Source organism: Chlorocebus sabaeus, chromosome 20 (assembly GCF_047675955.1).
Source record: "Chlorocebus sabaeus isolate Y175 chromosome 20, mChlSab1.0.hap1, whole genome shotgun sequence".
In the NCBI taxonomy this organism is placed as follows: domain Eukaryota; kingdom Metazoa; phylum Chordata; class Mammalia; order Primates; family Cercopithecidae; genus Chlorocebus; species Chlorocebus sabaeus.
In genome coordinates, this window is record NC_132923.1 from 101779091 (window position 1) to 101804913 (window position 25823).

Sequence of the window (25823 nt, forward strand, 5' to 3'; positions counted from 1 at the left end):
TTGAGACCGAGTCTCGCTCTGTCGCCCAGGCTGGAGTGCAGTGGCCGGATCTCAGCTCACTGCAAGCTCCGCCTCCCGGGTTTACGCCATTCTCCTGCCTCAGCCTCCCGAGTAGCTGGGACTACAGGCGCCCACCACCTCGCCCAGCTAGTTTTTTGTATTTTTTAGTAGAGAAGGGGTTTCACCGTGTTAGCCAGGATGGTCTCGATCTCCTGACCTCGTGATCCGCCCGTCTCGGCCTCCCAAAGTTCCGGGATTACAGGCTTGAGCCACCGCGCCCGGTCTTAAATGACTTTTTAAAAATAATAATTTTTTTTTCAGACAGGGACTCACTCTGTCACCCAGGCCAGAGTGCTGCGGCATGATCTTTGCTCACTGCAGCCTTGATCTCCTGGGCGCCAGCAATCCTTCCGTCTCAGCCTCCTGAGTAGCTGGGACTACAGGTACATCCAGTGAATTTTTTTTCTTTGTTTTTTGTAGAGATGGGGTCTCACTGTTGCCAATTCTGGTCCCAAACCCCCAGGCTAAAGCGATCCTCCCAACTCAGCCTCCCAAAGTGCTAGGGTTACAGGGGTGAGCCTGACTTTTTAAGACATTAACAATTCTTCCTTTAAAATAGAAGCAAATACATCTTTTCTTAGCATTTTTATTCTTTCAAAATTTATGTAAAGTTATTTAAACAAAATGATTAGTTCTCAGAAATTACACGGACATAAACTAAAAACAGACTTGGTTTCTCCATCAAAAAAAGACTGGCTACCTGTCAACTTGCTGTAGGTATACTTATTGTCTGTAATACACATTTTATGTGCTGGTAGTACTTTTCTTTTTAGAACTTTTTTTAATGTTATATAAAATAAAAACCAAAGTTCTAAGTAGAACCAATGGAGGTAAGTTGCATTTTACAACTCATAATTGTATAAAATAAAGCAACTGAATTACTTTCAAGTTCAGAAAAAAACTTAACAAGCCAGCCACTAAAAATATTCTATTGAAGTTTTGCAAAACATATCATTTGAGTGTTAAATTTACATTATATATTTTAATGAAAAAACTTGTTTGAGTAGTTATAATAACCTGATAAACATAGTCAAAATTTATCACTGAATATAAAGAATAGAGCCCATTACTGAGAAAATCGCAAAAAAAAAAAAAAAAAAAAAAGTCATCACCTTAAAATTACTTTTTTTTTTTTTTTTTTTTTTTGAGATGGAGTCTTGCTCTTGTCACCCATGGAGTGCAATGGCGCGATCTTGGCTCACTGCAACCCCCGCCTTCTGGGTTAAAGCAATTCTCCTGCCTCAGCCTCCCAAGCAGCTGGGATTACAGATGCACATCACCACACCTGGCTAATTTTTATATTTTTAATAGAGACAGGGTTTCACCATGTTGGCCAGGCTGGTCTCAAACTCCTGACCTCAGGGGATCCGCCCGTCTCGGCCTCCCAAAGGGCTGGGATTACAGGCGTGAGCCAGTGCGCCCAGCCAAAATTATTTTTTTAATGACTTCTTTTCACAAAAGTTAAGGATAGAAATCAAATTACCCAGGCAAAAAAAAAAATCATTTTTGAATAATTGGATAATGCCTCTCTTTCAATCTGCAAGTGTAGAATACTATATTTACCCTTAAATGTAAACTGGGGCCAGGTGCAGTGGCTCGCACCTGTAATCCCAGCACTTTGGGAGGCTGAGGCATGAGAATCATTTGAGCCCAGGAGATGGAGGCTGCAGTGAGCTGAGATTGTGCTACTACACTCCAGCCTGGGCTACAGAGTGAGACTCTGTAGTCTCACTACAAAAAAAAAAAAAAAAAAAAAAAAGAAAAGAAAGAAAGAAAAAAGAAAAAGTGACAGACAAAAGTTTACCTTTAAAATACTTAAGACAGGCTGGGCGCAGTGGCTCACGCCTGTAATCCCAACATTTTGGGAGGCCGAAGCAGACAGATCTCTTGAGGTCAGGAGTTTGAGACCTGCCTGGCCAACATGGTGAAACCCTGTATCTAACAACAACAAAAATGTTAGCCGGGGCCAGGTATGGTAGCTCACACCTGCAATCCCAGCACTCTGGGAGGCTGAGGTGGGTGGATCACTTGAGGTCAGGAGTTCCAGACCAGTATGGGCAACATGGTGATACCCTGTCTCTACTAAAAACACAAAAATTAACCAGCTGTGGTGGCACGTGCCTGCAGTCCCAGTACTCTGGAGGCTGAGGCAGGAGAATTGCTTGAACTCAGGAGGCAGAGGTTACAGTGAGCTAAGATCATGCCACTGCACTCCAGCCTGGGTGACAGAGCAAGACTCCATCTCCAAAAAACAGTAATAATAAAATAAATTAGCCAGGTATGGTGGCACACACCTGTAATTCCAGCTACTCGGAAAGCTGAGGCACAAGAATCACTTGAACCCGGGAGGCGGAGGTTGTAGTCAGCCAAGATTGCGCTACTGCACTCCAGTCTGGGCAATAGAGTGAGACTCTGTCTCATAAAAGGAAGGAAGGAAGGGAGAGAGGGGAAAGAAAGAAGGGAAAGAAGAGAAAGAAGAGAAAGAAGGGAAGAAAAAGAAAAGAAAGAAAAAATATTTAAGATAGACATTTGCTGCCATATAATTTAAACAATAAAAAAAGTACTTTAGAATCCCACTTCAGGGAAATGGTTAATTTATTAAGATAGATTATACATGAAATTCTACACAGACTTTAAAAAGAATAAGGTGGAGGGTTCTGGAGATGGATGGTGTTAATAGTAGTACAACAATGTGAATGTACTTAATGCCACTGAATTATACATCTAAAAATGGTTACATGGAAGATTTTATGCTATGTATATTTTATCACAATAAAGGTATAAAAAGGTATAATATTTATGGCATCAGAGTTCCAGAAGCAGAGGAGAAAGACTGCAGAGCAGAAAAAATATCTGAAGAAATAACGGCTGAAAACTTCCCAAATTTGACGAAAGACAGATAGATATCTGCAGATTAAAGAAGCTAAGCAAACGTCAAACAGGAAAATCCAAAGATATATACACCAAGACACTCATAATCAAACTGCTAAAACCTAAACAACAACAAACAACAATCTTTTTTTTTTTTTTTGAGACGGAGTCTTGCTCTGTCGCCCAGGCTGGAGTGCAGTGGCCAGATCTCAGCTCATTGCAAGCTCCGCCTCCCAGGTTCACGCCATTCTCCTGCCTCAGCCTCCCGAGTAGCTGGGACTACAGGCGCCCGCCACCACGCCCGGCTAGTTTTTTGTATTTTTTAGTAGAGACGGGGTTTCACCGTGTTAGCCAGGATGGTCTCGATCTCCTGACCTTGTGATCCGCCCGTCTCGGCCTCCCAAAGTGCTGGGATTACAGGCTTGAGCCACCGCGCCCGGCCAACAACAATCTTTAAACAGAGACAAACAACACATAAAAAGAAAAAAAAGGAATTTTAGCATACATTCATTTAAAAATTGAAATACATATGTATGCAAGATAAATTTATGTATAATTGTAAATGCAGTGAGTAGTAAAATTACAAGAGATTTTTATCTTTTCTGTATACCTTTTTATTTTTATTTATCTATTTTCACTTGTATCAAAAATTACTAACAAACTCCACTCACTGGATCAGAGCCCCTTGTGATGTTAGTGAAAAACTTGCCCCTCACATAGCACACTACCTACACTTGTAAGCTTATACCTTTTTAAATCTTTGAAATCATTTACAACAATGTTGCCTTTATAATAAAAGTAACACATTCAAAGATAACCACAAAATGGTCGGATGCGGTGGCTCACGCCTGTAATCCCAACACTTTGGGAGGCTGAGGCAGGCAGATCACTTAAGTCAGGAATTCGAGACCAACCTGGCCAACGTGGTGAAACCCCGTCTCTACTAAAAAAAAAATACAAACATTAGCTGGGCGTGATGGTGGGCACCTTAATCTCAGCTACTCGGGAGGCCTGAGGCAGGAAAATCGCTTGAACCTGGGAGGTGGAGGTTGCAGGGAGCCAAGATCATGCCATTGCACTCTAGAGCCTGGGCAACAAGAGTGAAACTGTCTCAAAAAAAAAAAAAAAAAACCCACAAAATACTTGTTTCTTTAAGAAGATGTCCCTTAAATATAGTTCTCTTATAGAATTATTTGAAAAGTAAATAAATCAGAATATTCTAGAGTTTTTTTTGTGTTTTTTTTTTTAAAGACAGAGTCTCACTCTGTCGGCCAGGCTGGATTTGGACTACAGTGGTGCGATCATAGCTCACTGTAGCCTCAAGCTCCTGGGCTCAAGCAATCACTGTAAAGTATTTTTAAATCTCAAATATAAAGTGTAATTATAATGGCAGACAACTGCCTTCCCCAAACCATCCCTAAAAATTTACTAACAAAACAATTACAAGGCTTTTAAAGAGATAGATGAAACAGGATAACCTACAGTTTCTTATGTATAATCTCCCCTTTCTGAATATATAATCATTACACACACATAAATGATCAGTACAAAGCCAAATATTAGACCAAATTGTTCTTTTTTTTTTTTTTTTTTTTTTTGAGACAGAGTCTTGCTCTGTCGCCCAGGCTGGAGTGCAGTGGCGTGATCTCCACTCACTGCAAACTCAGCCTCCCAGGTTCATGCCATTCTCCTGCCTCAGCCTTCTGAGTAGCTAGGACTACAGGCACCCGCCACCATGCCTGGCTAATTTTTTGTATTTTTAGTAGAGATGGGGTTTCACCGTGTTAGCCAGGATAGTCTCGATCTCTGACCTCGTGATCCACCCACCTCGGCCTCCCAAAGTGCTGGGAATACAGGCGTGAGCCACTGCACCTGGCCTACACCAAATTATTCTAAATTCTTTATTGCTCAATTACCTAAAACAATTTTATCCTTTCCTTACAAGTCTAAGGAACAAGTCTAAGGCAATGCTCAGCACAATTTAAAGGACAAATATGTGTTTGTTGAATACATAATGCAAAAATAAAGCTATTCTTAAAATTTAAGAAAAACATTTCTGTCTATATCAAAGAAATAAGCTAAATTTACAAAAATGCATTCAAAGAAGAAAGTTTATTTAAATAACTCATTTTCATAAAGATCCCCCAACTTGTACCATGTATAACCAAAATTATAAAATTAATATTATAAAATGTCAACAATTAAGTCATCTTATTTCATTTCTCAGATTCAATGAGGTTGGCATCCATATTTAGTCAGGAAGTCATCTGTACTATAGAACCTCTCTCAAACCCATCAACCATTTCTCCCCAGATTCACATACCATTCTATTATGTCTTCCATTTTCTGTCACTTACACCACTTTTCCTCTTTCAAACAAGGCTGTCTGCTCTAATCTTTTAACTTGCTATGTCAATTATTTGGTATTATTGTTTTGCATGAATCTTCCAAAAGCAAAAAATTTCCTTTTATCATCCACTTTCTTTGTTTTGTTTTCTGAGACAGAGTCTCACTCTGTCACCCAGGCTGGAGTGCACTGGTGTGATCTCAGCTCACTGCAACCTCCACCCCCCAGGCTCAAGCAAACCTCCCACCTCAGCCTCCTGAGTTGCTGGGACTACAGGCATGTGCCACCATGCCCAGCTAATTTTTGTATTTTTGGTAGAGACAGGGTTTCGCCATGTTGCCCAGGATGGTCTCGAACTACTAAGCTCAAGTGATTCATCCTTCTTGGTCTTCCAAAGAGTTGGGATTATAGGTGTAAACCACCACACCCGGTCTTATCATCCACTCTTAACTACGAAAACTCATTTTGATTCTAGTACTTCAAGTAGAACACTAAAATAGACTAGTTCAGGCAACTAGGGTTCTAGACCAGCTCAATCACCAAATTACGAGAGATTGGGCCTAAAAGTCTGAAGTTTCTCAATGAATGAATGAACTATTTCTCAAGCACCTAGCATGTGATATGTCTGTCTATATGTTTGTATATACCATCATATTTCATTTGTGTGGGACACAGTAGGTACTCTATACATATTATTAAGTGAATAAACTGTCTTAAAATTCAGTACTATGGTCAGGTGCAGTGGCTCATGCCTAATAATCCCAGCACTTTGGGAAGAGGCAGGTGGATCACTTGAGGTCAGGAGTACAAGACCAGCCTGGCCAACATGGCGAAACCCCATTTCTACTAAAAATACAAAAATTAGCCAGGTGTGGTGACACATGCTGTAGTCCCAGCTACTCAGGAGGCTGAGGCAGGATAATTGCTTGAACCCAGGAGGTGGAGGTTGCAGTGAGCCGAGATTGAGCCACTGCAGTCCAGCCTGGGTGATATCGAGATTCCATCTCAAAAAAATAAAAAGTTAGCCAGGTGTGGTGGCAGGTGCCTGTAATCCCAGCTACTTGGGAGGCTGAGGCAGGTGAATCGCTTGAACCCGGGAGGCGGAGGTTGCAGTGAGCTAAGATCATGCCATTGCACTCTAGCTTGGGGGACAGGAGCAAGACTTCATCTCAAAAAATAATAATAAAAAAAAAAATTTTTAGTTTTTTAAAAACAATTATTTAAAGTACTACTTGTGTTTGCAGATACACAGAAAAACATCATTTACCTTCTAAGTAAATTCTGTTTGTCCAAGGGTACCCATGTGATGTCAGAGCCAGACACTGTACCAAGCAAGGTACAGGGGTTTTTGCAGTGCATTCACACCCTGAAAGCTTTCTAAACTGTGTAGCATTAAAACCTAAACCTACCAAGTTTTCACTACCAATCCAGTGTTTTCTCCCCTTACTCTAATGTGGACTTTTATGTTCAAATTCAGTTAGTCTCTCTATCATTCCTACTAAATGATACTACTAAGAATTCAAAACATGAAAGTAAGTTTAAAGATAATTTAGTATTAACAGAGATCTCTCATTTCAGAGATGAGGAAAAAGAAATCACTCAAGGACATTCAGAGAGTTAACACGCCCAGTTCAGTCAGTTAGCCAACAGTTACTTATTGCATATTTGCCTGCTACAAATCAGGTACAAACTGTGCTAGTCTACATTAAAACTATGTTAAAACAGATCTGAAAATGAAGCATTTCTGTACTTTTCACAGTTTATCAGAAAATACAGATATTACACAAACAATTACACAGTTAGATGAATGGTATCATGGGAAGAAGAAAATGCTATTGAATTTATTTAGCAGTGACTTAACCTAGTCTATAAATTTAAAAGGCATCCATTAGACTAGAAGGATGAAAAAGCATGTGCTATAGGAAAAGGTAAGAAAGTTTTAGTGGAGGAGGTCCACAACAGAAGAAATGGAGTATAGGTGTGAAAGAAACAAGACATAAAACTAGATATATAATCAGGACCACATATGCCCAACCTTGAATGATTTTAAACTTTATCATATGGTTAGCAGAAAGCCACTGAAAAATTTTAAGTAGAGCCATAATGTGATTAAAGAATTTAAAAGATCGCTCTGGAACATCTTATTGTGTTAAAAACTAAGTAAAGACCAAAAAACTAATGGATATTTTTAAAAATAAAATGAAACAAAACAAAAAGAAGGTAGGTTAGAGGGGCTCCCACTGCCTGAATATGGGATAATTTGAGTATCAAAGTGAATACTGGTAACAATGGATCATGACACACTGATTAACGAATTCATGAGAGCTTACTGATACTTAAAAAATAAGCATTCATAGAAGGAAAATATAAGACAAGGGCCTAAAATATGGTGGGGAAAAAGGAAGGAAGAGAGATAAGTGAAATATACTATTCTACAGGTTCTATAAATGATGTAATTTTTAAAGATAATAACTTAAAAGATGCATGCTGTAATCTTTACAATAACCTCTAAATACAACGGAATACATCTAAATACTCAGAACAGTAAAAAAAAAAAAAAAAATGCAATCTACCTACAATAACGCAAGAATAAAGAACAAATGGCATCAATAAGACACAAATAAGACAAAAGACTTAAATCCAACTATGTAATTACTACATTAAGTCTAAAAGGAATAAACACAACAATTACAAACTGTTGGACTGGAGAAAAAGGCAAAACCCACATAGAGACATAGACTGAAAGTCAGAGGGTGGGGAGGGTAACACATATCAATCCAAACACTAAGCATAAAAAAACCCTGATATTACATATAACCACATTAATCTCAGATATAGTAGGCCTAAAGAGAAAGTATACACCCAGCACAGTGGCTCACACCTGTAATCCCAACACTTTGGGAGGCAAAGGAAGGACGATCACTTGAGGCCAGGAGTTAGAGACCAGCCTGGGCAACAAAGCAAGAAAGACCTCATCTCTGCAAAAAATAAGAAAACTCAGCCAGGCACAGTGGTGTGTACCTGTAGTTCCAGCTACTTGGGAGGCTGAGATGGGAGGACTGCTTGAGCCCAGGAGTTCAAGGCTGCAGTAAGGTATGATTACGCCACTGCACTCCAGCCTGGGTGACAGAGCAAGACACTGTCTCCAAAAAAAAAAAATAGAAAACATGACAAGAATAGAGTCACTCGGCCAAGCATGGTGGCCCAAGTCTGTAATCCCAACACTTTGGGAGGCTGAGAGATCACTTGAGGAAAAATATTAAAAAAAAAAAAAAAAGAAAAAAGAAAGAAAAAAGAATAGTCACTAAATATGATCATCAACAAGACATAACTCTACATGTGAAGCAACTAACAATACAACTTCAAAATATATGAAGCAAAAAACAGAATTAAAGGGATAAGTAAAATCTCCAACTGTGACTGCAGATTTATAGTTCTGTCAGTTGTTAGAACAAGACAAAAAATCAAGTGAGACACAGACGATTTTAACAGTCCTACCAACAAACTTGACCCAAGTGATATTTATAGAAACACTACACCTAATAACTGTGGTGTGCACTTTTTAAAGTTTACTTGTGGGCCGGGCACATCTGCTCACGCCTGTAATCACAGCACTCTGGGAGGCCAAGGTGGGCGGATCACGAGGTCAGGAGATCGAGACCATCCTGGCCAATATGGTGAAACCCTATCTCTACTAAAAATACAAAAACTAGCCGGTCGTAGTAGCGCATTCCTGTAATACCAGCTACTCGGGAGGCTGAGGCAGGAGAATCGCTTGAACCAGGGAATCGAAAGTTGCAGTAAGCCGAGATTGCGTCACAGCACTCCAGTCTGCTGACAGAGCAAGCCTCTGTCTCAAAAAATAATAATACAATAAATAAAGTTTACTTTTGGGGGCACCAAGATACACTATATGCTGGACCATAAAAAAGGAGCATCGATAAAAATCAAATAATTGAGGCTGGGAGTAGTTGTTCACACCTGTAATCCTATTACTTTGGAAGGCCAAGGTGAGAATATTGCTTGAGGCCAGAAGCTGGAGACCAGCCTGGGCAACACCGTGAAACCCTGTATCTTAAAAAAAAAAAAAAAAAAAAAAAAAAAAAAAAATTAGCCAGGCATGGTGGCACATGTTATAGTCACAGCTACTCTTAGGAGGCTGAGGTGGGAGGATGGTTTAAGCACAGGAGGCAGAGGTTGCAGTAAGCTACAATCGAGTCATTGCACCCCTGCCTGGACAACAGAGCCAGAACCCGTCTCAAAGAAAAAAAAAAAGGAAACAAAAATCAAATAACTGAAATAACAGAAAACATATTCTCTGACCTCAGTGGTATTAAATTTGAAATCACTAAAAAACAAGATAATTACAGTATCAAAAATTAGAAATTGGCTGGGCGCGGTGGCTCAAGCCTGTAATCCCAGCACTTTGGGAGGCCGAGACGGGCGGATCATGAGGTCAGGAGATCGAGACCATCCTGGCTAACACGGTGAAACCCCGTCTCTACTAAAAAATACAAAAAATTAGCCGGGCGTGGTGGCGGTGCCTGTAGTCCCAGCTACTCGGGAGGCTGAGGCAGGAGAATGGCTCGAACCCGGGAGGCGGAGCTTGCAGTGAGCAGAGTCCGCGCCACTGCACTCCAGTCTGGGCGACAGAGCGAGACTCCGTCTCAAAAAAAAATAAAAAAAAAATAAAAAATAAAAAATAAAAAATTAGAAATTAAGCACACTTCTAAAGAAACTGTATGGCCGGGCACGGTGGCTCATGCCTGTAATCCCAGCACTTTGGGAGACCGAGGCAGGCAGATCACTAGGTCAGGAGTTCGAGACCAGCCTGGTCAACATAACAAAACCCTATCTCTACTAAAAATACAAAAAATTAGCCCAGTGTGGTGGTGTGCACCTGTAATCCCAGCTACTCAGGAAGCTGAGGCAGGAGAATCACATGAACCCGGGAGGCAGAGGTTGCAGTAAGCCAAGATCACGCCATTGCACTCCAGCCCAGGCGACAGTGCAAGACTCCGTTTCAAAAAAAAAAAAGGAAACAAAAGAAAAAAAAAAGAAACTGTATGGTAATGTAAGCAGAAAAATAAATCAGAGAAAACTCAGTAAATATTTTGAACTGAATGATAATAAAAACACAACTTACTAAGAGTTTGGGGATGCACTTAAAACAGGGCTTAGAAATGTCTATAGCTTTAAACTATAAGCTATCGATATAACTTAAAGAAGGATGCCAAATCAAGAAGCTAGGAAAAGAAAGCAAAGTAAACCCAAAATAAGTGGAAAGAAGGAAATAATGATAAAAGCAAAAATCAATCAAATAATGATAAAAGCAAAATCAAATTAAATAGAAAATTAAGAACAGCATAAAAATAAGTGAAACCAAAAATGAGTTCTATCAAAAGATCAATATAGGCTGGGCGCCATGGCTCAGGCATGTATCACTTGAGGTCAGGAGTTTGAGACCAGCCTGGCCAACATGGCAAAGCCCTGTCTCTACTAAAAATACAAACATTTGCTCAGTGTGATGGTGTGTGCCTATAGTCCCAGCTACTTGGGAGGGTGAGGCAGGAAAATTGCTTGAACCAAGAAGGCGGAGGTTGCAGTGAGCTGAGGTTGTGCCACTGTACTCCAGCCTGGGTGACTCCATCTCAAAAAAAAAAAAAAAAAAAACACCTACAAACTGCCAATACCAGGAATGAAAGAGGGAACACCACTACAAACCTACAGACATTACAAGGAAAATAAATACTGCAAGCAATTTTTTCTTTTTCTTTTCTTTTTTTTTTTTTTTTTTTTTTTGAAACAGGTATCCCTCTGTCACCAGGCGGGAGTGTAGTGGCACCATGACAGCTCATTGCAGCCTCAACCTCCCAAGTTCAACTGATCCTCCCACCTCAGCCTCCAGAGTAGCTGGCACTACAGGCAACCACCACTACACCTAACTAATTTTTGGATTTTTTGCAAAGAAAAGGGTTTTTTTTTTTGCCAGGTTTCCCAGGCTGGACTCGAACTCCTAGACTCAAGTGATCCTCCCACCTCAACCTCTGGTGGAGCTAGGAATATAGATAGGTGTGGTCACTATGTCCTGGCCTTTTTTTTTTTTTGAAGGAGACAGTGTTATCCTATATTGCTCAGGCTGGTCTCAAACTCCAGGCCTCAAGCAATCCTCCCACCTCCAGCCTCCAGAGTAGCTGAGATAGCTGAGATTACAGGCATGAGTCACCACATCAGGCTCTCTTTTTTAAAAACAGCTCTTTAAAATGCAAAAGTCAGACTGGGTGCAGTAGCTTACACCTGTAATCCCAGCACTTTAGGAGGTGAAGGCTGGAGGATCACTTAAGCCCAGGAGTTTGAGACTGACTTAGCAACATAGAAAGACCCCATCTCTACAAAAAATAGTCAAATTAGGCTGGGCGTTGTGGCTCACACCTGTAATCCCAGCACTTTGTGAGGCCGAGGTGGGTGGATCACGAGGTTAGGAGATCGAGACCATCCTGGCTAACACGGTGAAACCCCGTTTCTACTAAAAATACAAAAAATTAGCCGGGCATGGTGGTGGGCGCCTGTAGTCCCAGCTACTTGGGAGGCTGAGGCAGAAGAATGGCATGAACCCAGGAGGCGGAACTTGCAGTGAGCTGAGATTGCACCACTGCACTCCAGCCTGGACAACAGAGCTAGACTCCACCTCAAAAAAAAAAAAAAAGTCAAATTAGCCAGTCTGCTGGCACAGGCCTGTAGTCACAGCTTCTCTAGAGGCTGAGGCAGGAGGATCTATTGAGCCCAGGGGTCAAGGCTGCAGTGAGCTGTGATGGTGTCACTGAACCCTGGCTTGAGTAACACAGCAAGGCCCTGTCTCAAAAAAAATTAAAAAAAAAAAAAAAAAAAAAAAAGCAAGAGCCATTTTTACCTTGTGGATAATACAAAAATAGGCTACCAACTAGAATTTGGCCTGTGAGCTACAGCTTGCTGACCCTTGTTCTAGAGACTGAGCTCAGACAACAAAAACAAATGGAACAGGACTTCAACTTTTCGGCTATTAAGAAGTAACAGAGACTGGATTTACCTTCCTGCCTTAAACAACTAAAAGGTCAGACAAAATATATGAAGTAAGTTTTTCAGGCATTTAACAGGCAGAATAGAACAGTAAGCTCTGAGAGAAGAGAAACAAATGAGGTGAGTCCTATCATTGCCCCAGTTTACAGTCTGGAGAGTTTCCAGGCCACAAAGCATACAGAGTAAACCTAAATGGAGCCTGGCAATCTCCCAAAGTTGAGGAAATAGGGTTCACAGTTAGCAGACATCAAAGAGGTCAGAATTCACATAGCAGAATACTAAAAAGGAGAGAGATACACTGAGAAGTCCAGAGATCTGCAGAGGACTCTCCTCTAGTCTTCAGCTAAGTACAAGTAAGAGAAGAAACCACGGAGGCCAGTGAAACAGTCACCTGAACAAAGCGGGCAGAACAATTCCTAGAGTTTATACAGGGCCTGAAATAGTTCATGTCCCATCAGCCAGAAGGAAAACACTTTTTTGTTTGTTTGTTTTTTGAAATAGCCTCTCACTCTGTCACCCAGGCTGGAGTGCAGCAGCATGATCTTGGCTCACTGCAGCCTTCACCTCCCAGGTTCAACTGATCCTCCTGCCTCAGTCTCCTGAGTAGCTGGGACTACAGGCGCCCACTACCACGCCCGGCTAATTTTGTACTTTGAGTAGAGACGAGGTTTCACCATGTTGGCCAGGCTGGTCTTGAACACCTGACCTTAAGTGATCCGCCCACCTCAGCCTCCTAAAGTGCTGGGATTACAGGTGTGAGCCACCGCACTCAGCCCAGAAGGAAAAGACCTTCTAACACATGGGGTATCACATGGGGCATCAAATATTCAATAGGGTACTAAGTCAGCAGTAGGATAAAATTAGCTTTCGCCAAGAAGCTATTCTGGTGCCACCACCTAACAAAGATTAAAAGTAAGCCTCAAAAAGATCTGTTTATCTTATTTTTTTTTTTTTTAAAGGCAGGGATAAAGGGTACCAAAAATATCTGTTTCTAGTAACTTTACTGTATCCCAGAACAAAGTTTGAGAACAGTTAAGGGAATTTTTTAAGCTCTGCACCCAACTAGGTAGAGGTTACAATGTCTAGCATTCAATCAAAAGCTACCAAGCATGCAAAAAAGCAAGAATAGCAAATTTATAATGAAAAAGGTTAATCAACAGAAAAAACAGATCCAGAAATGATACAAATGATAAAACTAGTAGACTATTAAAAGAACTATAAATATATTCCAAATATTGAAGAAGGTAGAGGTGAAAGAATGAACATACTAAGGAGACACACAGATATATATAAAAAGGACCCAAACTGAACTTAGAGATGAAAAACCCAATGTCTAAGATGAAAATTACACAGAATGGAAATAAGAGAAAATTATACACTGCAGAAGATTGGTGAATTAGAACATACAGCAAAAGAAATAGTCCAAAATAAAAAGAGAAAAAAGGCTAAAGAAAATTAGTGAGCTATGGAACAACATCAAGTGATATAATGTGCATATAACTGGAGTCAATAAATATGCTTAGTGAGAAGACAAAAAGATTTTGAAAATATAATGGCCAAAACTTCCCAATTTTATGAAAGCTGTATACTTACAGAATCAGAATGCTCAATGAACCCTGGGCAAAAGTTTGAAATAAACCATACCAAGGCATAAAGGCATAATCAAATTCCTGATAAAAAGTGATAGAGAATTCTTAAATGCAGCTAAGGGGAAAATGGTATTACATCCAAAGCAACAAAAATAGTAACAGTAGACTCATAGAGCCAATGCTGAGGCAGGAAAATAGAATCTGGAGGCAGGGAACCTAAGGCCAATTCACACTGACTTACCAGAGCTAAATCAAAAGGAAAACCACAAATTTCCACACCTAAAAAACAAAACAACTGGAGGCTACTCCCTTTGCAAACCCCACTCTTTTTCTATGTGGCAGATGGAAAATTGAAAGAATCTCTGTTGCTGGGCACTGTGGCTCACGCCTGTAATCCCAGCGCTTTGGGAGACCGAGGTGGGTGGATCACGAGGTCAGGAGATGGAGACCATCCTGGCAAACACTGTGAAAACCCATCTCTACTAAAAATATAAAAAAATTAGCTGGGTGTGGTGGCGGGCACCTGTAGTCCCAGCTACTTGGGAGGCTGAGGCAGGAGAATGGCATGAACATAGGGGGCGGAGCTTGCAGTGAGCCAAGATCGTGTCACTGCACTCCAGCCTGGGCAACAGAGCACAGCAAGACTCCGTCTAAAAAAACAAACAAAAAAATCTCTGTTGATTGCTTTCTGCAACCAATCAGACGTTTGCATAAGAGTGTAACTTTGTAACTTCACTTTAGTCTTTGGTTGGTTCCTTTCCACAACCTATCAGGCAACTAATCAGACTGATTCCCGGCAAAGTCTTTGTTTGCATAGAAGTGTAACTTTGTAACTTCACTTTAGCCTCTGACTAGTTGCTTTCCACAACCAGAGGCTTGCATAGGGTGTAACATTTGTAACTTAACTTTAGCCTCTCATTGGTGGCCACTACCTCATTTACATAGTGTGTACACCAGATAACCAATGGGAAACCTCTAAAGAGTATTTAAATCTGAGAAAATTGTGTAATGGCACCCTTGAGCCCCATGCTCCAACTGGCTCCCACACTGTGAAGTGTATTCTCATTTTCAATAAATCTCTGTTTTTGCTTCATTCTTTTCCCACTTTGTGCATTTTGTCCAATTCTTTGTTCAAGACGCCAAGAACCTGGACACCTTCCATTGGTAACAAAGCAATCCAGAAGGTATAGGAGCAACATCTTTAAAGTACTGAAAGTAAAGGAAAATGTCAACCTAGAATTCAAAATCCTGCAAAAATACCTTTCAAAACTACACCAGGCGTGGTGGTGCATCACACCTGTAATCCCAGCTATTCAAGAGGCTGGGGCGGGAGGATCACCTGAGCTCAAGAATTTGAGTTCAGCCTGGGCAACATAGCAAGACTCTGTTTTTTTAAACAAACAAACAAACAAACAAAAAACTTTCAAAACTGAAGGCAAAATAAACAGTTGTTCAGAAACAGGAGAATTCATCACTACCAGACCAGTACTACAAGAGAGGTATTAAAGGAAAGTCCTTCAGCATATGAAAACAAGCGTCTACCCTAAGGAATGAAGAGTATGGCAATGTAACTATGTGGGTTCTCACCAGTCATAAATGGATTGCCTCTCAACTCCAAACCCATTCTTCTCTGCCCTGCTTTACGTAACGGGGATGGACTCTGTAAAACTTCCTCCTTTGCCAGCTGGCACAATGTTAACCTTTGTCAGTAGATGGCACTGGAGGAATACTCCAGAAGGAAGGGGCTTCTCTTCCTGTTACACTGTTCTCTAGCTGGCTTGCTCCAGTGGAGGTGTGCAGGACTCCAAATGGCCCTCCCAGGGACCAACTCCCCAACAAGTCTCAGTGACACAGGAACACATGCATGACTAGTTTCCTGACAAGTTTTGTCAGCACTCCAGAGAGCAGCTACCCTGCAAGTTTCAGCAGCACCCCTATGGGAGACAGAATTCCCAGAGAATTTTGCCAGTGTCCCAGTTGGCTTCTTAACCAGATTCAGCAAGCGGCTTCCTAGTGATTTTTTTTGAGACACAGTATCCTCTGTTGCCCAGGCTGGAGTGTTGTGCTACAAACACAACAAGTGCACTGCAGCCTTGTTCTCCTGCACTCAAGCAATCCTTACACCTCAGCCTCCCAAGTAGCTGAGCAACAGTATGTCCAGCTAATGTTTTTATTTTCCGTAGAGATGAGGGACTCACCATCCTACTGACTTTTATTGGCACCCCAGAGGGGCATTTTGTAATTGCCAGCAAAAGCCTGCCGCACCTCAAATGTTTCCAGCATCCAGTGGACCACACCTTCTCCAACTAGATCCGAATCTCAGCCTTGAAGCTGGTGGACTGGCCATCATTCAGATTTATTCCACCCTTGTTACTCTGCCTCAGACCTAGAGGTAGTGGCCGCTCCCTCTACTGTTATTCTGCATCTTTAGCGTTCTCTTTATGCGTTAGAGTTAATTCCCCATTAACGGTAAATAATTCTTTATGTTAAACTTTCCATATTCAAATTACTGTGTGGTTTCTGTCCTCTAATACAAGATTGGTAGTGGCACTGGTCATAGGAGACAGGCACACAAAGATGGGATTCAGAATTGGTTTTCGTTGTGTTCTTGGGCTTGAGTATAAGGCTCAAGCAGGAACTAGTTTGGTAATAATCCCACATATTCAGGGGCATCACAGTTAATCAGGCTATCACCTGTGGTTGGTGATGATGAAATGCCAACTAAAGCAAGTACCTTGGGAATCCAAATGGCTATTGAACTTAACTAGTAAAGCAGTAATGATGACTACAAAGTCTGTTATATGAGATGAATTCTCTAAGTGCTCTTGTGCATTTCTGATGAAAATAACAAGTTCAAGTCCATTAAGTCAACTCAAGTCACAGTCAAAGAGAGACCTTTCATGACAACCTTAAATATACATATATTTTTTGTGACAAGCACCCAGGCTGGAGTGCATGGCGTGATCTCAGCTCACTGCAACCTCGGCTCATGGCAACCTCTGCCTCCCAAGCTCAAACCATCCTCCCATCTCACCCTCAGGTGTAAGCCACCATGCCTGGCTCATTTTTGTATTAATAATCTTAATTCTTATATAACCACAGGTTGATATTGCTGAAAATCAAATGCAAAATTTAATTGTGCAAACTGCTGAATGACAAAATTAGTTGAATTCAGTCTTGCCAAGTTTATTGTGCAAAAGTAAAAGCAGACAGAGTGAGACTCCATCTCAAAAAAAAAGAAAAGAAAAAGTAAGAGCAGGCCAGGCATGATGGCTCACGCCTGTAATCCCAGCACTTTGGGAGGCCAGGGCAGGTGGATCACCTGTCAGGAGTTCAAGACCAGCCTGACCAACATGGCGAAACTCCATCTCTGCTAAAAATGCAAACGTTAGCAGGGTATGGTGGCGCAGGCCTGTAATCCCAGCTACTCAGGAGGCTGAGGCAGTAGAATCGCCTAAACCTGGGAGGTGGAGACTGCAGTAAGCCAAGATGGCGTCACTGCACTCCAGCCTGGGCAATAAGAGTGAAACTCTCATCTCAAAAAAAAAAAGAAAAAGAAAAAGTAAGAGCAATTATTGGGAAATAATGGGACCTTGAAATTTCAAATGGGAATATCTGGTTGGATCAGAATGAAACTGACAATTTCAGACTTCCACCTGCCCTCTGTATCTAAAAAGAATAGTCTTCTTTTGCTGGAAAATTATGTGATATCCTTATGTGCAGTAGATGCCCTACCAGAGGACGTTCATTCTCCTCAAAACCAACCACAGCTAACCCAGTCATCACTAGAGCCATAACTAGGGTCAAATCTCAGCATGTTGTAGGGGGACAGGTACACAAAACGGAAACAGCTTTACAGGAGACAGCTTTAAAGGCAAAAAATTCCAAGATTTTGCTAATATACAAAAGCAGAAATCTGGGGGACATGTGAAAACAGGGTCTCAGGATATTACACTAAGGTGGTTAGAATTTACTGATATGAGGTGCATGTACTACAGATTCTGAATTGAATATGTTAGCTTGTGTAGCTGGAGGTGTCTCTAGTGGCTTCCTTGGTTGTTGACTGAAACTTAGAGTCAACAACAGCCTACATTTAATAAGACTGAGACAGATTTCCCTGGCACTATCTGGAAAAGGGAATCCTGAAGTGGATTCATCCTCTGCAACCTGCACACCTACCACCCAACTACATTCCCTGAGAAGGCCCAGGGGTCATTCTGTCAATAAGGGGAACACTCATATCTTTGAAAAGTCCTGTGGCTGTTCTCCTTTGTAGGTCAGGGATAACTGCAGAAAATGCCACCACTGAGATGGGCTCCTTGATTTCACCAAGGATAATGGGATACCAAAGTAGCAGAGGCCAAATGGCAGTATTTAACCCCAAAGATAAGGACAGCAGGGACATACCGGTAATCAGAATGTTTTGGCCAGCAGGGATCTTTGGCAGTGGCTAATTGATCACGATGTTCCTAGGAATGAAATAGATGGGTAGTTTAATCTATATAACAGAAAAATGTCTAAATCTGGTGGCCAAAACCCAACTTGAGTTATCACAATGCAAGTCAGGGGCATTTGCCCAGTTTCCAAACCTAGTCAATTCACAGGCCCAGCCAGAGACTCTTGACTGAGGACAGACTGGGTCCCCTTGAGGAAGGACTCTGCACCATTACAGCAAATATATACCATAAATCTTCCTCCAAGTCTTCTCAAAGGAATAAGCACCCATTTAGCAGACCTGTGGTTCTCAACCAGGGCAATTTTGCTCCCCAAATCTAGAAAATCTGGCAATGTATGGAAGCAGTTTTGGTTGTCAGAACTTGGGGGTGCTATTGAAATCTAGTGGATAGAAACTAGGGATGCTTAAATGTCCTACAATGTACAGAACAGCCCCTGCAACAAATTATCTGACCTTAAAAGGCCCTACATTATCTATATCCTGCTATTCCCCTGACCTCATCTCCTGTTATTCACCACCTTGCTCACTCATGTTCAGCTACTGCCTTTGTGCTGCCTCTTTGATGCTCACAAAACATATACAACACTCTCCTGCCTCATAATCTTTGCCCATGCTGTTCCTTCTACCTGGAATGTTCCTCCTATCAGATACCCATATGACTTCTCATTTCTTTCAGATCTTTGCTTAATTGCCACTGTTCAGAATTGCAATATCCCCTCCACCAAAGTACACTGTATCTCTATTGTCTGCTTTATCTTCCTCTACAGAAATGTTTCATTTAAAATGTTCTACATTAATTATTTGTTTAGCAGTTATTCCCACCCCATCCCTGGAATGTAAACTCCATAGAGCAGAGATTTTCTCCATTTTATTCATTACTGTATCCTCCGTACCTACAATGGTTCCTCATGCATAACAGGCACTCAGACACTTGTTGAATGAAAGCAAGAATGGTGACTGGAATAGAAATTAGGGATGTGGAGCACAGTGGAATCTAAAATGACTCCTGAAGTGGTTATCTATTGTTTTTATCTGTTCAATACCTTGTTCTGAAAAGTCAGTTCTCTGATATTTGAAAGTCATTTACCTTTTTCAAAATGTGACCATTTTTCAATGTAATCAAATCTCATTCTTTTGAATTAATTTTTTTGTTTATGCTTGGAAAGGCATTCCTCATCCCAAGATATTCACCTACATTTTCTTTCAGTACTTTGTTTCATTTTCTTATATTCATGTATTAAACCCAGATAGGATATGTATTGGCATTTGGAATAAGAAAAAGATCTAACTTTTTCCCCAAAATGGCCAGTAGACCATCCAAATATGAATGATCTATATACTCTACTGTTATATAGACATGAATCTGTTTATCTGTAACAATTTCAGCATTCCCATACCAGTATCATATTTAAGACCCTACCATAGAACAAGGTTCTATATTCCCCTACTGCCCTCTGCCTTCATAATTCTTCTAATTCAAAATTGTCTTGCCTTTCACGTATTATTCTGCCCTATATATCATCAAATAGAATAATTTTTTAAACCCCCACTGGGATACTTAATGTAATAATATTAATTTTAATTAATTTTATGGAACACATATTTTTGTAATACTGAGTTTTTCCATCCAGGAACATGATGATGTACCACTCTATTTTTTCCCAAGTCCCAGAGTTTTCACATATTCTATGAAAAGATCATATAAAGATCATATAAAGAAGCCAGGAAGTTATTAAGATATGCCACAGTCAGTTTCAAGAGAAAAGACTGAACGAAAAAATAATTGGAACAAACATTTTTATTCTTTTCTTTTTTTTTGAGACAGAGTCTCACTCTGTCACCCAGGCTAGAGTGCAGTGGTACAATCTTGGCTCACTGCAACCTCTGCCTCCTGGGTTCAAGCAATTCTCCTGCCTCAGCCTCCCAAGTAGCTGGGACCACAGGCGTGTGCCACCATGCCTGGCTAATTTTTTGTATTTTTAGTAGAGACGGGGTTTCACTGTATTAGCCAGGATGGTCTCAATCTCCTGACTGTGATCCACCTGCCTCGGCCTCCCAAAGTGCTGGGATTACAGGTGTGAGCCATCGCACCTGGCCTGATTCTTAAATAATTCAAGTGTTCCACAGAATGGAAGGCTAAAAAAAGTATGTTTATTCCCACTTCCTAGCATTGACCTCCAGGGCTCCCATAACACTACCCTTGACTTCTACTCTTTCTCCTTTGCTTCGAGAAATTACCACCTTGGATATGCTATAGGTATTTCATGTGCGCTAGCCTATCGAAACTTACTGAAACAGAATTAGATACTATCTGTATTTCCACTTAATCCATTAAAAAAAAAAAAAAACAGCCGGGTGCAGCAGCTCATGCCTGTCATCTTAGCACTTTGGGAGGCCGAGGCAGATGAATCACCTGAGGTCAGGAGTTCAACACCAGCCTGATCAACATGGCAAAACCCCTTCTCTCTATTAAAAATACAAACATTAGCCAGCTGTGGTGGCACGTTGCCTGTAATCTCAGCTACTCAGGAGGCGGAGGCAGTAGAATCTCTTGAACCTGGGAGGCAGAGCCTGGGTGATACAGCGAGACTCCATCTCAAAAACAAAAACAAAAACCACGTTAATGGCATGGTATGGTGGTTCACACCTGTAGTCCTAGCACTTTGGGAGGCTGAGGCAGGAGGATCATTTGAACCCAGGACTTTGAGACCAGCCTAAGTAACATAGAAAGACTCTGTCTCTACGAAAAATAGAGAAAAAAAAAATTAGCCAAGCATGGTGGCGTGCACCTGTAGTCCCAGCTACTCAGGAGGCTGAGGTGGGAGGGTTGCTTGAGCCTGGGGGTTAGAGGCTGTAGAAAGTCATGATCATGCCACCATGCTCCAGCCTGGGTGACAGAGCAAGAACCTGTTTCAAAAAAAAAAAAAAAAAAAAAACAGTTAATGGTATCACAGACATGATTCTATTATGGTAGCAGTACCTACTCTACAATACTTCACTTTCTCCCTCATGTTCTATTTCAGAAGGTCTAGAATAGACAAGGCCTGGGCATTTTCATATTGTAAAGGCGGGAAGGCAGGTGGGGAAGTGGGGGAACTCCCCTGGGAGTTCTAAAGCACATTGTTAATTAAAACAACTAAACTGCAGGGCACGGTGGCTCACGCCTATAATCTAAGCACTTTGGGAGGCTGAGGCGAGTGGATCACCTGAGGTCAGCCTAGCTAACATGGTGAAACCTCGTCTCTACTAAAAATACAAAAAAATTAGCTGGGCATGGTGGCAGATGCGTGTAATCCCAGCTATTCGGGAGGGTGAGGCAGGAGAACTGCTTAAATCCAGGAGGTGGAGGTTGCAGCCGCCTGAGACCATGCTGTTGCACTCCAGGCTGGGCAACAGAGCAAGACTCTGTCTCAGAAAAAACAACTAAACCGCTGCACTATGTGGTATATGCCCATAGCCCCAGTTACTCGGGAGGCTGAGGCAGGAGGATCACTCGAGCCCGGGAGTTCTGGGCTACAGTGTGCTAGCTATGCCGAATGGGTGTCTGCACAATGTAAGACTTCAATACGGTAACCTCCCAAGTGCAGGAGACCACCAAGTTACCTAAGGAGGAGTGAACTGGCTCAGGTCAGAAATGGAGCAGTTCACAACTTCCATGCTGATCAGTAGTGGGGCCACGCCTGTGAATAGCTACTGCATTCCAGCCTGGGCAACATACCAAGACCCTGTGTCTAAAACTAAAACAAAAGCAAAAGACTAAACCAAGATAAGCTTTCTCTTAGGTCTTCTGATGCTATCTGTCTGCTGATTTCTACAAAATTAAATTTGTGTGTCTGAATGTCTGTGTGCACATTCACTCGCCTCAATCTCTATCTTGGGCTTCAGTTCCCAACTAACTTTAGAATTGCTTTTACTTGTAAGACTTAAATAAAAATACTACGGTATCAAAGCAAGAATGTGGTGCAAAAAGGGCCTGCTAAATAGTAACAATCACGGCCTGGCATGGTAGCTCACGCCTGTAATCCCAGCACTTTGGGAGGCCAAGGTGGGTTGGATCACCTGAGGTCAGGAGTTCAAGACCAGCCTGACCAACACATGGTGAAACCTTGTATCTACTAAAAACACAAAAACTAGACATGTGCAGTGGCAGGTATAATCCCAGCTACTTGGGAGGCTGAGGCAGGAGAATCGCTTGAACTCAGGAGGCATAAGTTGCAGTGAGCTGAGGTCGCACCATTGCACTCCAGCCTGGCTGACAAGAGTGAAACTCTGTCTCAAAAAAAAAAAAAAAGTAACAATCACTACCACTACTATTATTGATAATAACTGTAGCTATGTCTGAAGACAAAGGGGAAAAAAAAGAAAAAGCTGGTTCTTGAAGGAAGAACAGGTAGGAACACATCTGCAGACAGAAAAAATAAAATGCTAAAAGGCACAGAAGTTAGATATGACACAAAAAGCATAATCCATAAAAAAATTGATAAAGTAGACTTCATCAAAATAAAAATTTTCTGCTCTTTGAAAAACACTTAAGAAAACGAAGCTGATGTGGGAGGGTCACTTTAGGCCAGAAATATGAGACCAGCCTAGGTAACAAAGCAAGACCTGGCACCCTATTTCTGCAAAAAAAGAAAGTGAAGACAAGCCATAAACTGGGAGAAAATTATTTTCAAAACATTAATAAAGGATGTGTATTCAAAATATATAAAGAACTCTCAAAACACAATATAAGAAGACATACAGTATTTATATGATCCAGTAATCCTACTCCTTTTTACCCAAGAAAAATGAAAACATGTTTACATAAAAACCTATAGACAAGAAATTCAGGCCGAATTTTTCTGTTAAAAAGAAAACATTACTGAAGACATTACTCAGTGAAGAATCACATCTGAAATTACCTTTAGAATCAGGACTAGAAAATGTTGTTTCTTGGCAGATGCAGTAATATTCTCTCCATTTAATAATAGAACATACTTAACTAATCATATTGTCTGATCAATCACATTAGAATTATCTGTATTTTCCTTTGTCACGACCCTTATTTCTTTTACTCATATATATCTTTTTGTAATCTGCCTCAAATTCATTGTGGAAAGAATTAAATTTGAAAAACTATATATGAGAAGAAATTAGGCCCAACATAATAAGCATCTTCCTTTTATTAAGTCTTTCTGGGAATGAAATATCTTGCTTTAAATTTTCTTTCTAACAGCAAATTGTTAAAGGTAGTGTGTTCTTGTTAAAAATATATTTTTGGCCAGATGCGGTGGCTGCAATCCCAGCACTTCGGGAGGCAGAGGCAGAGGCAGGTGGATCGCTTGAGCCCAGAAGTTCGAGACCAGCCTGGGCAACAGGGAGAAACTCCATCTCTACTAAAAATAGAAAAATTCGAGAGGCGTGGTAGTGCGTGTCTGTAGTCCCAGCTACTCCGACACTGCGACGGGATGATCACAGGAGCCCAGGATGCAGAGGATGATCACCTGAGCCCAGGATACAGTGAGCTGAGATTGAACCAGACCACTACACTCCAGCCTGGGCCACAGAGAGAGACCTTGACTCAAAAAAAAAAAAAAAAAAAAAAAAGTATACTTTTTAAAAACCTATAGGCAAATGTTTATAGTGATTTTATTCATAATCACCAAAAACTAGAAACAACATAAATATCTTTCAACTGATGAATAATCAAATTCAGTACATCCACACAATGAACTATTAGTAAGACACATGCAACATGGATAAATCTCAAACACATGATGCTAAGTGAAAAAAGCCAAACTCAAAGGCAACACACTGTAAAGTATGATTAACATGATCTTCTGAAAAGGGAAAACTATAGAATAGAAAACAGATTGAGTGGCTGCTAGAGGCAGAGGATGGGGAAAGGCTGGCTATAAAGGGGCATAAAAGAATCTGAGAGGTGATGAAAATGTACTGCATCTTGATTATAGTGCTAGTTACACCACTATATGCATTTGTCAAACCTTACAGAACCATATAATAAAAGGATGAATTTTACTCTATATAAATTATACTGCAATAAACCTTATTTCAAAAATATTTATCACATGCCTGAACCAGTTAATTTAATTTATACAGAACTAGAGCTACAGACAGAAACTACATATAATACTATTTGGTTTAGCTTCTTTTTTAAAAATAACAGCTTTATTGAGATATAATTCAAATGCCACATAACTCATCAATCTAAATTGCACAATTCAATTGTGTTTAGTATATTCAGAGTTGTACAACCATTATCACAATCAATTCTAGAATATTTTCATCCAGTCAGGCATGGTGGCTCATTCCTATAGTCCCAACACACTTTGGAAGGCCGAGGCAGGAAGATTGTTTGAGGTCAGGAGTTCAAGACCAGCCTAGGCAACACAGCAAGACCCCAATCTCTACAAAAAATAAAAAATGAAAAATAAGCCAGGCATGGTGGCATGCGCCTATAGTCCTACCTATTGGAGAGGCAGGAGGATCCCTTGAGCTCAGGAGTTCAAGGCTGCAGTGAGCTATGATTGCACCACTGCACCCCAGCCTGGGTGACAGAGTCAGATCCTATCTCTAAAAAAATTAAAACTAACTAAATAAATAAAATCAAGAAACAGAACTGTACATGTCTGTACATGTGATATCAACCATGTAAAAACATACACCTGCAAAGAAATATCCTAGAAAGAAATATGCTAAGCATAAGTATAATTAGTAGTTATGGTTGAACAAAATATGATTTTTAAAAAGACAAGAAAACTGGAAAGTCAGTCCAGGTGAGATTGCTTACATCTGTAATCCCAGCACTTTGGCAGGCCAAGGCAGGTGGATCACTTGAGGTCAGGAGTTCAAGGCCAGCCTGGCCAACATGGAGAAACCCCGACTCTACTAAAAATACAAAAATTAGCTGGGCATGGTACTGCGCATCTGTAATCTCAGCTACTCCAGAGGCTGAGGTGGGAGAATCACTTGAGCCTGGGAACCAGGGGTTGCAGTGAGTTGAGATCACGCCACTGCACTCCAGCCTGGGCAACCGAGCGAGACTCCATCTCAACAAAAAAAAAGAAAGAAAACTGGCAAGTCAATCACTATGATATATTATCATAATTTATATAAGTGAATGGTATGAAAAGCACCTATTATATATAGAATACAACAATCTAAAAGGTCTTTAGGATATATGGTAAAAGTATCTACACCAGTGATATTCAACCAGGGGCAATTTTGTTCCCCAGAAGATACTGGTAATGTCTGGAGATCTTTTTAGTTACCACAACTAGTGGGGCAGTGCTACTGACATCTTAGTTGATAGTGGGTTAAGTATGCAGCTGAATATCCCACAATGCACAAGACAATGCCCCACAACAAAGAATTACCTGGTCCATAATGCCAATAGTGCCAACGTTGAGAACCCCTGATTTAGACTACACTGTAGGTGTTAAAT

General features: G+C 40.9%; 1 protein-coding gene and 1 non-coding gene across 14 annotated transcripts in view; both read right to left on the minus strand.

Moving 5' to 3' along the window:
* ZMYM4 (zinc finger MYM-type containing 4) overlaps window positions 1–25823 on the minus strand; it is a 157981-nt gene that overhangs the window by 109695 nt on the left and 22463 nt on the right. For 4 of the 13 annotated variants that reach the window (XM_037996906.2, XM_037996926.2, XM_073007494.1 and 1 more), the window contains one exon: window positions 18331–18392. The exons of 8 other annotated variants lie outside the window; for them this stretch is intronic. The gene's annotated coding sequence lies outside the window, so the exon portion shown is untranslated. Of the gene's footprint in view, window positions 1–2354; window positions 2473–18330; window positions 18393–25823 lie in introns of all 13 variants that reach the window. One more of the 13 variants, XM_073007497.1, reaches the window with a different exon arrangement.
* LOC119626429 (small nucleolar RNA SNORA62/SNORA6 family) lies at window positions 3568–3719 on the minus strand. Its single transcript, XR_005242588.1, has one exon. It is a non-coding gene; the product is annotated as a small nucleolar RNA SNORA62/SNORA6 family (small nucleolar RNA).